Below are 16,516 nucleotides of genomic sequence, written 5' to 3'. Positions count from 1 at the left end.
TTGTCGGTACTTATTTTCCCTTACTTATTGTAGAATATTGACTGTGTTTACAGTAATATTTATGTTTGCCCTACTAAGCTTCCGTAGTTCGGACATGCGCACTGTGTGTTACTAGCGCCGATACCTACCAGCCAGGCATGTACCTGCTGTGTATCCTGTTGCCCAGAATAAATTAAAACTACAAGTTATACCGCCGGTTGTCATCATTTACCACAACACACAACATGGTGTCAGAAGTCTCGGACTTACATTTTTCATAGACTGCAGAGTGTTGTGAGTATTTTTTTTCGAGCGGGACCATTGTGCTACCACGCTAGCATGGCGGACGGCTTCAGAAGACCCGACCCGCTGGGGTTTGATGGCAACATAGCGGAGAACTGGCGCATATTTGAACAGGAGTACGACATTTTTATGGCTGCTGCGCACTCAGACAAGCCAGCGCGGACTCGTGCCTACATTCTACTGAACCTGGCCGGACCCGAAGCCATCGAGCGTGAGAGATCTTTTGTTTACAGGGTGGAGGTGCGCCAACCCGGCGACGATGGACGTGTCCTCGTTCCCGCGGAGTCCAAGGAGGACCCAGAATGTCTCAAGAGAAAGTTCAGGGACATGTGCAACCCTCAAACAAACAAAACGATGGAAAGACACAAGTTTAACACACGTAACCAAAAGGCTGGTGAGACCATTGAATCCTATGTAAGCGATTTGAGAATTAAAGCTAAGAGCTGCAACTTTGGTGAGCTTTATGGAGAACTTATCAGAGACAGGCTGGTCTGTGGCATAAATAACGACCACCTCAGAAAAGTTTTGCTACGTGACAGTGATCTGACTCTAGTTAAAGCTATTTCAGTGTGTCAGATTCACGAGATGACAGAGGAGCACAATAAGACGCTTAAGTCCCCACATAGCTCAGCTACAAACGTTGACGCGCTTCAAACTAAACATGTGAGGAGGCGAGACTATGACAAGGCCAAGTTTAACAGCAAACCGAACACATCACAGCTCATTACTGACTGCAACAATTGTGGTGGCAGTCACGAGGCTAAGAGAAACAAATGCCCAGCTTTTGGCCAACAGTGTATTGCATGCAAGAAAATGAACCATTTCAGGAGGTGTTGCAAATCCAAACCTCAGTTTGACAGGCAAAGACAAAGAAGATAAGATAAGATAAGATCTTTATCTTATCTTATCTTACAGATTAACAACAATGCAGTTGAGATGAAAGTAGACACCGGTGCAAACTGCAACGTCCTCTCAGCTAAGACTTTTGAAAAAGTGAAAAGAGATGAACAAATAAAGCCATGCAGCAAACCTACTAACCTCGTTGCTTATGGTGGTAGTAAGATACAGACTCTAGGTTTTGTTGACTTATGCTGCCATCTAGGGGCCAAATGCTATACCCTACCCTTCTTCGTCATCAATGACAATGTACTGCCATTACTTGGACTCAGTGCTTCACTACAAATGGGACTCGTAGCTCTCAGCAAAGAAGTGCACCAAGTGTGTGTCTCTTCAGTCCAAGATTTCACGCAGCATATTAAAAGTGAATATAGTGACCTTTTCACAGATGAGCAAGGAAAGCTTCCGGTCACATATTCAATGACTCTTGACCCGGAGGTGAGACCTGTAGTTCGCCCTGCACACCGCATTCCTGTCGCAATGAAAGACCAAGTCAAAGCTGAACTGGACAGAATGCAGGAGTTAGGCGTCATCACACCCGTCTCAGACCCCACTGATTGGGTATCCTCTATGGTCGCTACCAACAAGAAGGATAAACGAGAAATAAGGATCTGCATCAATCCTAAGGACTTAAACATAGCTCTGAAAAGACCACATCACCCAATGCGCACAGTGGATGAGGTTGCATCACAAATGTCCAACGCTACAGTCTTCTCAGTCCTAGATGCAAAGAACTCGTTCTGGCAGATCTCCCTGGACAACAAATCCTCAATGCTAACCACTTTCAGTACCTGTTTTGGTCGCTACAGGTTCCTGCGGATGCCGTTTGGAATCAGCTCTGCCAGTGAGGTATTCCAGCGCTCTATGGAGCAGATCTTCGCTGGTTACCCCTGCGCAATCATCGTGGATGACATACTCATCGGAGGCAAGGACATTGAGGAACATGACGCAAACCTGAGAAAAGTTCTCAACAGAGCCAGAGAGCTCAAGTTGAGGCTCAACCCCCTCAAATGCAAGTTTAGGCTCAACCAGGTCAGTTACGTTGGTCACATTTTCACTGCTCAGGGTTTGAAAGCAGACCCATCTAAAACCAAAGCAATCAGTGACATGCCAGTGCCAACCGATGTTCCAGCCCTGCAAAGATTTCTGGGTATGGTCAACTACCTTGGGAAATTTATCCCCAACTACAGTGAAATCACAGCTCCACTGCGACAACTCACCCACAAAGACAATGAGTGGTCATGGCATGAACAACAGCAACGTGCGTTTGACGCTTTAAAGGAGCACATGTCAAACCCCCCAGTGTTGTCATACTATGATGTTCACAAGCCTGTCACACTTACTTGTGATGCTTTGCAATATGGACTCGGTGCAGCGTGCCTGCAGGAAGGCAATCCAGTAGCCTATGCCTCGCGTACCCTCACCGACACGGAGACTCGATACGCCCAAATCGAAAAAGAGCTGTTGGCGGTGGTGTTTGCATGCTCTAAATTTCACGATTACATCTATGGCAAACCCATCACTATTGAGACTGACCACCAACCTCTTGTGACGATTATCAAAAAGCCCATTCATGCAGCACCAGCAAGACTGCAGCGCATGATGCTAAGGCTTCAAAAGTACAGCATTACTCTTATATACAAATGTGGAAAACAAATGCATCTGGTTGATACTTTGTCCAGAGCTCCAAGAACCACCAAAACTCAGCCAGCGGACGAAGTGGATGATTTTGATGTAATGTCAGTCTGCTACGTGTCATCTGCTCGTTTACAGGAACTGAGAGAGCACACTGCGACTGATCCGACTCTTCAAATGCTCATCAGCACTATCAGACGTGGCTGGCCCAACAAGCTGCACAGTGTCCCATATGCTGTACGTCCCTACTTTCCTTTCAGGGATGAACTGACTATTGAGGATGGTATTGTCATGAAAGGACAGAAAACCGTGATCCCTCCATCCTTACAACAGATGTACACAAGCATACTACACAGGGGACATCCAGGTGCAGAGGCCACGAAACGGAGAGCTAGAGGCATTGTGTTTTGGCCGACAATGACAAAAGACATTGATGAGGAAGTGCAGTCATGCTCAGTCTGCAACAGTACAAAACCACACCAACAGAAAGAGCCACTTCACTTGCACCCTGTTCCAGAACTGCCTTGGTCAACTGTAGCAGCAGACATCTTTGATTGGCACAACCAGCAGTACTTGGTACTCGTGGATTCCTTCTCAGGCTGGTTTGAGATTGACCTGCTACGCAATCTCACATCCCAGACTGTCATTGGTAAACTGCAGCGTCACTTCTCAGTCCACGGAGCGCCTCACACTCTCATAACGGACAACGGACGACAGTTTACAAGTCAACGCTTTAAAGACTTTGCACAACAATGGGATTTTACTCATGTAACAAGCAGCCCGGAGTATCCCCAATCTAACGGACTAGCAGAGAGAGCTGTTCGTAGTGCTAAAGGTCTCATGGAGAAGTCTCACAGGGATAAAACCGACGTCTTTCTCAACCTGCTCAACTTAAGGAATGTACCTCGTGACACTACACTTGGATCTCCAGCACAAAGATTAATGTCAAGACAGACACGCACTACTCTTCCTGTCTCCAAAAGACTGCTTGAGCCCAACATACGCAAGCCTGAGGCAGTGCATGCTCAACTTTTCAATAAAAGACTCACGCAAAAGACCTACTATGACAAGACAAGCCGCCCTCTCCAACCTCTATCAGAAGGACAGGTAGTCAGGCTTCAAACACCGAAAGGATATGACCGCACAGGAATTGTGACAGAAACATGCAAAGAGCCCAGATCCTACCTAGTCCAGTCGGAAGGACAAACATACAGGAGGAACAGAAAACACATCCTACCTGTTGCTGAACCAGCTCCAACTCAGTCTGATCCACAAGACTCTTATCAGGACATTAGGCCTGATCCAACAAGGCGTATTACACTCACCGGACATGGACATACAGAACAGAACATGGACTCAGAGCGCCCTATGGCTCGAGTTTCAGTCGACAATGACAATCTTTACAGAACCCGTTCAGGTCGCATCAGTAAGCCCAATCCTAAGTACAGAGATTAATCTGTTACGAGCAATTATTAGTCTCTAGTATGGTATTGTGGTTGTTATACTGACTATGTGATTTATGGTAATGTCATTTTCTACCTATTGCATTCTGTGAGTATGGTATGAGTTCACTACTGTACTATTATTGTTATTTGAGTAGTTACAAATGTTTATGGTTATGGGAACCAACTAAGGAAAGGGGATGTAGAATATTGAATGTGTTTACAGTAATATTTATGTTTGCCCTACTAAGCTTCCGTAGTTCGGACATGCGCACTGTGTGTTACTAGCGCCGATACCTACCAGCCAGGCATGTACCTGCCCAGTATAAATTAAAACTACAAGTTATACCGCCGGTTGTCATCATTTACCACAACACACAACACTTATGTTCTGAGTGAATACTGGAATCTGATTGGCTGGTGGGTGCTAACAGGCGTGCATTATTTTGTTATAACCGCACAGGTAGTCCGGTAGTTAAATCACTGGGATATCACTCCGCTGTGGGCGTCGCCATAGCAACGCATGACACAGCAGAATCAGAAAAAACCCTTTTTTTTTTTTTTTTTAAACACTTAATTAATGACTGACAGGAACGAATGAGATGGATTTTGTTATTTTAATTTCAACGTTTTGGGCCAAAACAAAATGTTTGATAAATGGGAAGTAGAGGAGAGTGAGCAGCTAGGTTAATAAAATATGAGCTTTCCATTTCTAATGAAAACAGTCAAGACACTATTCATAGTTTTCAGACGTAAAATGATCTGCCACTTCAGCATATGTGGCTGGATTAGTAAAGGCAAACATAAAAGTTTCAGTTCGTGAGGCCAAAGCAATTCCACCGCAGCTGTTTCCATAAACAGTTGAGCTACACGTTGCTAGCTCGCTAGCTTCAGGTTACACAGCGTAAAAGTGAAATAAGGTTGATTGACACCTGCTCCAGCCAATGAGGTACGTTCATAGTGGTGACCTGTGACCTCAGAGAGGGATGTACTCTCGTGAACCTGTACTCTTCATTGGCTTGCATTCAACGTTTATTTACAATTTTTCATAAAAGATTAATATTGGTTTAGTTTTTTAAGCTTGAACAGTTTTTTTGTTACTGCAAACTTTGCCTTAGTTTGTGCGTGATCAATGAAAAATATAGAAATAAAATACTATATGTATATAATACTATATATAATTTACCTTGATTTGAATACATAATTAACTATGTTTTATTGCCGGCACTGTATGAGTGAGAGCTTTCAAAAGTCACCTTGCAGAAAATTTTATCTGATAAAATATTTGCGTATTTATTCAAAATGTTTATTGAATGTCTTTATTCATAATGTTAAACAATTCTTTACAAGAGTCAAATTAATGAATGTAAACGGAAAATATGTGAGACACCTCTTTGGGCCTGATGAGAACAGACTGAAGAGGCTGCTATGGATGTGGGTGTTTATTTTTTTGACCAGTCGTATAGATTTTCATGACATAACAGTCCCATATCATATCCTAAAGATCCATTTGTGTAAGTTTGAACAACCACAGTGACGTTTCATCAGACAGTTTGAAGAGGCTCTGACACACCTGTAGATGCACAAGTGACTTCATTTGCTGACAATGACAATGGACAGCAGATTAACATAGAGGGAGAGACAGTACATGGAATGTGTACTGGCTCCTCAAAAAATGTGAGCCAACACTCAGATTCTAATACTGGTCGTGTAATATCCGATCTTTGTCTTTCTGGTGTAACGCAAATGGAGCTGACTGGGTTGAGATGGACAATCAGAGTTTATTTTTCTTGTAGTCGCCGTCCTATATTAATCTGATGCGGTTGATGACTTTCATTCTATATGGAATCTGTCTCTGGAGAGTGGCCTGTTATGTATTATGTATGTGAGCCAACACAACCACTGCCTGTGTCACAATATGACACACATATTGTCATATTGTGAATTATACGTGCAAATAGGGGTAGTTGCATTTATGGCACACACTGCAGTGATGGTAAAAATAAAATAAAAACCAGTTCACAAACACTGGAAGCATGATTACAGAAAGGTACTGTGGTAAAAATCCTCAATGAGGCCTTTACGTCTCTTTGTGTCCAGCGTGTAAATACAAAATTCTTAATAAGAGTTAAATCGCAACATGCTCACATTGTGATGTTCTAAATGGTAAATGGTCTCAACTTATATAGTGCTTTTCCACCTACATTAGGCACTCAAAGCGCTTTACAGCAAGGATCCACTCACCCATGCATACTCTCACTCATACACCAATGCACGCAGACACTGGGGGCAATGTGGGTGAAGTGTCTTGCCCTAGGACACAACAACAGTGCGCACTTTCAGGAGGTGGGATTCGAACCCCCGGCCTTCCGATCACAAGCCACCGTCACCCCATATCTAAAGTGCATTGCGACAGGGCTCTTAGGATCATGCCATTTGCACTGTTCTATTGCACTATCTGGTCTGTCCACACTCATATCCATCACTGAATACACCTGCACATGTGTGAATACAATACCACTGTTGTTCTATGTCCAATTGGAGTTGTTGTCCTATCATATTTTGACTCTACTTTATCCATGCCCCTGTAGCCTTATAGTTTTTATGTTGTCATAGCTGTTTTTTATCTAAAATTCTGTGTTTTATGTTGCACAAGTGTACCAAGAAAAAATCCTAAACAATGGCAATAAACAATTCTGATTCTGATCAGTATGTTGGACCGATTTTCTGAGATTCTGTTTTTGAGAGGTCTCGTGGTTTTGCCTATTTAGGCAATAGGGTTACGCCTTTGTTACGATAGGAGTTTCCAGTTCTTTGGTGGTTGAATAGTTTGTACTCAATGTAACTTTAAGCAAAAGACCAGTGGCCATCTGTAGTTACCATATGGGATTTGCGGTAAAAAGTGAGGTTTAATCAGCTCTGACCAGCACGTTGCTCAGATTTGTGGATAGTTTTTGAGAGGATGCAGTTCGTCCTGGAGTCCACTTGTTTTGTTTTGATATGTCCGAGACATCGTTTTTGTGAGGCTGTGTTCAAGTTTTAGTTTCTCCCTGACTATGAAGTCTTGCCATTAAAACTAAACAGTCCCTGAACAGATCTGCTGCTCCTGCTCGTCCTGTTTATCAAAGAAGGTTTTTCTAATGAACTATTTAATCTGATCCTGACAGTTTCATTTATGAATTTACGTAACAATGAGTCAGTGTGAAACTATTTAATCGACTTTCCCATCACACCTCTGAAAGACACTTTTCTCTCAGATGTCGACTTAAAACGGCATAAATGCATAAACATTTCCCTAAAACAATGTTAGTTTGATCTTCAACCTGACAAACCGCTGTTATGGAGGAAGTCTGTTATTTATGTTCATTGTAGAAGTTAATGAAGATTTTCCAGAACAATAATCATTATTAAACACAGTTATGTTCCACCTGTCCTTCATATTAAAATATAGTCGTCTGGACTGAGTTGGTGAACTTTACATGATCATTTACTGTAAGATTTGTAGACGCCATGTTTGAGGGCGTGGAGAATTGTGAGCTGCACTCGTCTGCCTGTGTGAGGGTTCACACAGTGATAGACAGACTTTTGTATTAAAATCATCAGGCTCAGATTGAACCTTTAGTTGTTTTGCTTTATGATCATTGACTTTATCATCCACATCTACAAACAAATGTATGAACTAAACAGGAAATGCGAGTGTAACATTGGCCTTTTATTAAACTAACTATTCACCACATATGAGCAATGATGTCATCTTTGATGATGGATTAGACCATGTAAAAGCAATAATTTGACTTGATAACAGTGATTTTTGAAATTAGTGCCTTCGAATTAAAGTAGCTCTGTTGACAAAAATCATAAATAAATGTGGCCGTCCCGCCTTTGCTCTGCCCGATACTGTCAGACCTCTGAAGCTCAGCAGGAAGGGCCTGGCAGGACTTGGATGGGAGACCATTTGGGAAACACCAGGAAGCCTGGGCGAATGTAGTGAGTGAGTGGTTGGTGGTGGTCGGAGGAGCTGATGGAACAGACTGGTTGCCTTGCCTCCGACAATCTAACCATGGCTGCTGTGGCTACAATAGTAGCTTTCCACCACCAAGTATGGAGTGAATGAATAATGCCATGTAAAGAGTGTCCAGAAAAGCGCTATATAAAACCAATGCATTTTTATTTGTATTTTTATTTTTATTTTTATTTTTATTTTCGTCCATCCATCCATCCATTTTCTTCCGCTTTATCCGGAGTTGGGTCACGGGGGCAGCAGTCTCAGCAGAGATGCCCAGACTTCCCGATCCACACACACCTCCTCCAGCTGTTCTGGGGGACCCTGAGGCGACACCAGGCCAGCTCGGAGACATAGTCCCACCAGCGTGTCCTGGGTCTTCCATGAGGCCTCCTCCCAATAGGACATGCCAAGGTTTATTTATATAGCACATTTTGCAAACAGAGTACTGCCCCAAAGTGCTTTCCATATTCAGTGCAAAAATATAGACACACAAAAAACATATTTCTTCAACAATGTGCAAAAAATAAAAACTGCAGCATAATCAAATGTCTAGCTCAGATTGGATTAAAAGCCAGTACAAAGAGATGCATTTTCAACAACGACTTGAAATTGTCAACAGAGGAGGCCATTCTGATTGCCAGAGTTCCAGAGTTTAGGGCCAGCAACAGCAAAGGCTCGATCTCCTGGTTTTTGCTTGGACCGTGGGCAGTCTAAGAGCAACTGTTCCGAAGACTAGGGATGCACAGATACCGATACCAGTATCGGGTATCGGGCCGATACCACATGCTTGTACTCATACTCGTACTCATTCATGAGGTCCCGATACCAGAATCCGATACCATTTGACGTGCGTCCAGCGCACCTACGAGGCGCACCTCTCAGCTGAGGAGAGAAAATAGCAACAAACTGGAGAATTCTTTAGTGGAAATACAATATTCCACATGGAGCTGACTTTATTACAGACTGCGCTCTTTAAATAAGAGTCTGTGCTGGATTTAACCAGAGCTAAATGTTGCTAGTGCTGCAGCGTCTGCAGTGTTTACAACATACAGGCTAACGATGCTAACTCGCGGCTAGCGCAGTTTTGGCCATTGTGATGCCGTTTTATGCCCAGGGGTTTATTCATCTGAAAAAACTAACCCAGCGACTAAAAAGTCCTCGGAAAATCCAAAATAAAGAGATACAGCATGTTTATATTGAGTGAAAATGAGCTGCAGCAGAACAATAAAAACGCTGTAGCTGCTCGCTAAGTTACTACAAACACACGAGAAAATCCACACGGAGCTGAATAAAGACGAAAAGAGACCATTTAAGTAACATCTGAATACTATTGTTAAATAAAAATACATAAATGAATAAAGCACAGGCATTGGGAGCTTTAGGACATGGGCTTTTCTGTCTATGATGCACAGTGCAATAAAAATTAAAAATTATATTGAATGAAAATAAAAATAAATAAATAAATGGCATCAGCACAATTCTAATGTAAGTGCTCTTAAAAGTGTAGCAAATGAGTAAATTTACTAATTACAAACCAATCTGCTGTGAAAAAAGTAAGAATGTTGAAGAAAATGCCTTGTACTCGTATCGGTATTCGGTATCGGCGAGTACTTAAATCCAAGTACTCGTACTCGTATCGATTTTAGAAAAAGTGGTATCGGTGCATCCCTACCGAAGACCTCAATGATCTGCCCGGAGTGTGCAAATTAGGGTTGTGCCGAGGGACGATATCATCGTCCATCGCCGATGGATGAGCAACATCACGATGGAGAGCCACCATTGTGATGCCACGCCCCCTCCTGTCAGAAACACGCACTGGTCTTCTGTGGGCCTTGTAAACCTACAAACTGTGCAGGGATTGCACTGTAAATTAAATCACGGATGTAACTAATATGCACGCTAGTGTCAGTACCTGCCAGAAGCCATGAGCCGTAATTATTAACGTAAAGACGCAGCGCTGCTCTATTTCTGACGCGCGGGGCTCTCTCTCTCTCTCTGCAGCTCGGAGTTTAACAGCGCGTGGTTTTGCTTTGCTTTGCTGCGTATTGAAACTTAAACCGTTTTAAAATGAGATGGCTCTCACATCGGAGCTAGCTGAGTGCGCGGACTATTCTCACGAAGGACCGAGAGAGGAAAGAGAGGAGAGAGAAAGGCGCGGTGCAGGAGTTACGAGGTTACAGCACACGGACCGGGCGGCGCGTGGAGCGGCTTCAAAAACGTAAGCTACGACGCAAACTTCTAAATATTGTCCCGTTCACCCACGGTTTCTTAACACAGTAATTTGAAATAGTGTAAACAGATTAAAACAGAAAAGTAACTAGTTTACCATTTATGGATGATGAGGTCATTTTTGATGATGGATTTGACCATGTTGGCAACAGATAAGATTTCCATTTCTATTGAAAACGGTAGCATATGTGGCTGGATTAGTAAAGGCAAACATAAAAGTTTCAGTTCGTGAGGCCAAAGCGATTCCACCGCAGCTGTTTCCATAAACAGTTGAGCCACACGTTGCTAAAAGATTAATGTTGGTTTAGTTTTTTAAGCTTCAACAGTTTTTTTTTGTTACTGCAAACTAATAATATACAATAATATAATACATAATTCTTAATAAGAGTTAAATCGCAACATGCTCACATTGTGATGTTCTAAATGGTAAATGGTCTTAACTTATATAGCGCTTTTCCACCTACATTAGGCACTCAAAGCGCTTTACAGCAAGGATCCACTCACCCATGCATACTCTCATTCATACACCAATGCACGCAGACGCTGGGGGCAATGTGGGTGAAGTGTCTTGCCCAAGGACACAACGACAGTGCGCACTTTCGGGAGGTGGGATTCGAACCCCCAGCCTTCCGATCACAAGACGACCCGCTCTACCATCTGCGCCACCGTCGCCCCATATATAAAGTGCATTGCGACAGGGCTCTTAGGATCATGCCATTTGCACTGTTCTATTGCACTATCTGGTCTGTCCACACTCATATCTATCACTGAATACACCTGCACATCTGTGAATACAATACCACTGTTGTTCTATGTCCAATTGGAGTTGTTGTCCTATCATATTTTGACTCTACTTTATCCATGCCCTGTAGCCTTATAGTTTTTATGTTGTCATAGCTGTTTTTTATCTAAAATTCTGTGTTTTATGTTGCACAAGTGTACCAAAAAAAATTCCTAAACAATGGCAATAAACAATTCTGATTCTGATCAGTATGTTGGACCGATTGTTCTGAGATTCTGTTTTTGAGAGGTCTCGTGGTTTTGCCTATGTAGGCAATAGGGTTACGCCTTTGTTACGATAGGAGTTTCCAGTTCTTTGGTGGCTGAATAGTTTGTACTCAATGTAACTTTAAGCAAAAGACCAGTGGCCATCTGTAGTTACCATATGGGATTTGCGGTAAAAAGTGAGGTTTAATCAGCTCTGACCAGCACGTTGCTCAGATTTGTGGATAGTTTTTAGACGTCATGTTTGAGGGCATGGAGAATTGTGAGCGCTGTGTGAGGGTTCACACAGTGATAGACAGACTTTTGTATTAAAATCATCAGGCTCAGATTGAACCTTTAGTTGTTTTGCTTTATGATCATTGACTTTATGGTAAATGGTCTCAACTTGTATAGCGCTTTTCCACCTACATTAGGCACTCAAAGCGCTTTACAGCAAGGATCCACTCACCCATTCATACACTCATTCATACTCCAGTGTACGCAGACACTGGGGGCAATGTGGGTGAAGTGTCTTGCCCAAGGACACAACGACAATGTGCACTTTCAGGAGGTGGGATTCGAACCCCCGACCTTCCCATCATGAGACGACCCTCTCTACCATCTGTGCCACTGTCGCCCCTGCCACTGTCATCCACATCTACAAACAAATGCATGAACTACTGTGGTGAGGCAAGCTGACAAAGGTGGAGCAACAGTCATCTGGGGTAAGAGCCAGTACACAGAGGAAGCACTGAGGCAACTCAGTGACAAAGAATACTATGTTTCCCTCAAATCCAACCCTATAGACAAAATTAAAAGTGATTTGTTAACCATGTTAAATAGAGCACTGGTTGAGAAATGGATTAACAAAAATGAATATGAATTCCTGGTGCCCTCCAACCCAAAACTTGCAACGTTTCATTTACTCCCAAAAATACACAAAAATCTTCTTTCGCCCCCGGGCAGACCCATAATCAATGGGATAGACACGATCACAGAACCGGCTTCCAAATTCATTGATCACATCATCAAGCCACTTACCATGTCGTTGGATGCTTACCTACAAGTAGGGCTGCAACTAACGATTATTTCGGTAATCGATTAATCTACCGGTTATTTTTACGATTAATCGATTAATCGCTTGGCTGTGAAAGGTGCATGGAAATTGTATTTTTTCAATTTTTTTTATCACATAGAGCTAAAGTGGCGCCGTTTGAGGACATGTTGATGGAGTAAACTTAAAGTAAACGTTTGTGGGAGGCTCTTTGTGCTAATTCTGCTTTCTGATTGGACGAGACAAAGACAGATATTTATGAAATTTACAATGTACAAAACACTGCAGACCCAACTTAAAAAACAAAGTAGGTTTTCATCCACATTACATAATTTTCATGTCTTTTTTGCTCTATTTTAGTCTGTGTTTACTAGAAAACGATTAATCGATTACAGAAATAGTTGACAACTATTTTAGAAATCGATTAGTTGTCGATTAATCGATTAGTTGTTTCAGCCCTACCTACAAGACACCACACATGTTCTTAATCATCTCCAAAATCTAGGCAATGCTCACAATGCACTCCTTGTCACTATGGACATAACTTCCCTCTATACAAATATTGAACACAGTGAAGGCCTGGATGCTCTTGAACATTTCTTACAGAAGAGGGAGGACCTGTCACTACCTACTGAATTTGTCCTAAATCTCACAAAATGGACTCTCACTAACAATATATTCCTTTTCCAGGACCAACTATACAAACAAATCAAAGGCACTGCCATGGGAGCCGCATATGCCCCGAACTGTGCCGGGCTATTCCTAGGCCTCTGGGAAAACCGGTATGTATTCAGTACAGAAAATCCATTCAAACCCTTCATCAAGTACTACGGACGTTATATTGATGACCTTTTTTTCATATTTACAGGATCGGAGGAACAGCTACTACGCTTCCACAATTTTTTAAACAACACCAACCCCAACATCAAACTTAGCCTTGAGTACAGTGCCAGCAAAATAAACTTCTTGGATCTCAACAAAGTTCTTGATGAACACGGACTAATTCACACGTCGATTTTCAGAAAAACTACAGACAGAAACACTATTCTGAGGGCGGACAGCTTCCACCCACAGAACCTAATCAAAAACATTCCATATGGACAATTTCAAAGACTCAAACGAATTTGCAACTCTGAAACCGAGTTCGAAAATCAAGCTGTGGAGATGTACGATAGATTCGCCTCCAGGGGCTACAACAGACCAACACTCAACACGGCCTTATCCAAAGCAAGAGACCTTGACCGCCCCAGCCTTCTCAACAGAACACATCGGCCTCAACTACGGAAAAACAGGATTTTCTGTCCTATACAATATAGTACCATGGCCCACACAATCAAAAGGAGCATCCTTTCATGCGATCGCACTCTGGGCCCAGCCTTTGCCAATCCTCCTTTGTTCTCCTTCAAACGGCCTCCAACTTTAAGGGACAAACTAGTACGCAACTACACACCTGCCAACAAGCCCACAACCTTTCTAAAAAAGCCTATAGGTACCTTCAGATGTGGCTCTTGTACTCATTGTTCACACATCAACAGAACTACCACCTTCACTAACTCTGACCTCTCTAAAACATACCACTGTCGCTCATTCGCCAACTGCAACTCCACTTATGTCGTCTACAGACTTGACTGTATGTGTGGAAGCTTCTATGTTGGACGAACCAAACGCAAACTAAAACAGAGATTCGCCGAACACAAATATGCCATCAGAACACAAAATCTAGACTATCCGATGGCTAAACACTTTAAAAACAGCGGCCATTTAAGTCTCAACAATCTCAAAGTAATGGTCCTGGAGGAGATCCCCTATGACCGGAGGGGGGGTGACAGACTCAAAAGACTCCTACAGAGAGAAACTTTCTGGATCGAGGCTCTGCAAGCCACCAGCCCCCCCGGGCCTAAATGAGGAGATAGATTTCTCCCCCTTCCTATGACATTCCTCTCCACAGCAAAAATTCCTGGTTTCGCAAGTGTGACTTTTTCGGTCTGTCTCTCGGTGTTCTCCGTCTCCTGTTCTATTATGGTGTCCTATGTAAGCATTAACACACTCATTGTCGTCCCCTCACTAGTGCTCTTGTGAATACCTTTATGAACGGTTTTTCTATACTCCGTCATTATTGAACTGTTCACATAAGTTGTTTTCTCTCGCATGTAAATGCCTTTTAATATGTCCTGTCCACATATGCAATTAGCTTGTTGAATGTTTTTCGATGATCTTATGTTGCATTATTTTGCTACACCGGGTCACGTGATACCTCACGTGAGCCCTCTCGAGTATTTAACACACCTGTAAGCAATTTCACTCACAAAGATCGCCCTGATGAAGACATAACTGTCGAAACGCGTTGGCGTTTTTTAATCCATTTTGTCCATGCACCAATAAAGGATTTTTAATTAATTTTTGCTACTCCGGAGTGCCTCCTACCCTTTTTGACTGCCTTTGACACGCACAGCCAGTCTCTCTTTCTGTCCTCAAATGTATGAACTAAACAGGAAATGCGAGTGTAACATTGGCCTTTTATTAAACTAACTATTCACCACATATGAGCAATGATGTCATCTTTGATGATGGATTAGACCATGTAAAAGCAATAATTTGACTTGATGACAGTGATTTTTGAAATTAGTGCCTTTGAATTAATGTAGCTCTGTTGACTAAAATCATAAATAAATGTGGCCGTCCCGCCTTTGCTCTGCCCGATACTGTCAGACCTCTGAAGCTCAGCAGGAAGGGCCTGGCAGGACTTGGATGGGAGACCGTTTGGGAATCACCAGGAAGCCTAGGTGAATGTAGTGAGTGAGTGGTTGGTGGTGGTCGGAGGAGCTGATGGAACAGATTGGTTGCCTTGCCTCCGACAGTCTAACCAGGGCAGCTGTGGCTACAATAGTAGCTTTCCACCACCAAGTATGGAGTGAATGAATAATGCCATGTAAAGAGTGTCCAGAAAAGCGCTATATAGAACCAATGCATTATTATTATTATTATTATTATTATTATTATTATTATTATTATTATTATTACTATTTATTATTATCCATCCATCCATTTTCTTCCGCGTCTATCGATCTCACGCTCCATCCGTCTCTCACTGAGAACAAGACCCCGAGATACTTGAACTCCTCCACTTGAGGTAAGGACTTTTTAATAAAAGAAATGACCGTAGATTTGTTTTTTAGCACATTTTTGCGTTTCCCCCTGACTATGAAGTCTTGCCATTACAATATAGAGTGACATCTGAGGAGCGACAGAAAAGTATCTGCACCAACTAAACAGTCCCTGGACAAGTGTACTGGTCTTAGCTTTGGAACCACTGACCCACAGATTCATGGACTAATGGTCTAACCCCTGAGCCACTGTTTGAATAGACACTCACACAGAGGAGTGTTTCTGAAGAAGTGGACGCTGTTTGACCTGTTTATCAGAGTGTTTTTCTGATGAACTTTAAAATCTTTTCTTGCTCGGCCTGTTTATCAAAGAGTGTTTTTCTAATGAACTATCAAATCTTTTCCTGCCCGTCCTTCTCTCTCTTACAAGTCCTCCAAATCCATACGACACAAGTGGTCGTTTGTCTTATCCCTTAATTACGACCATATAAGACGTTTACTAAAACAGCGCCCCCAAGCTCCCATTGAGGGTATGTACATTACATTTAACCCGATTCAGAAACGACTTTATTTTACGTAGTGTTTTGCGATGACGATTCCAAAACTCAAACGCAAAGAAATAAATCACAAACTTGCAAAATTAGCCCCACATGCAATAAGGAAAGCAGTCCCAGATCTCAGCCCCGCCACAGCTTTGGAGGAACTGAACGTCCAGCGGTGCCAAAGGTTCTCCAAGCGCGCTCTGCGCTATTACGCATCACACCTCCCCAACCGCAGCAGCGGCGACTATTCACCACTCTCATCATTTACTATATTATATGTGTGAGCTGTAGGTTATCGCCATTTTACTCACAACAACAGCGACACCAAAGCACAACTCACC

This window comes from Gobius niger, assembly GCF_951799975.1.
Source record: "Gobius niger genome assembly, chromosome: 22".
NCBI classification, from domain to species: Eukaryota; Metazoa; Chordata; class Actinopteri; order Gobiiformes; family Gobiidae; genus Gobius; species Gobius niger.
The sequence above is the reverse complement of the archived record's forward strand: the minus strand, read 5'-3'. Positions refer to the sequence as shown.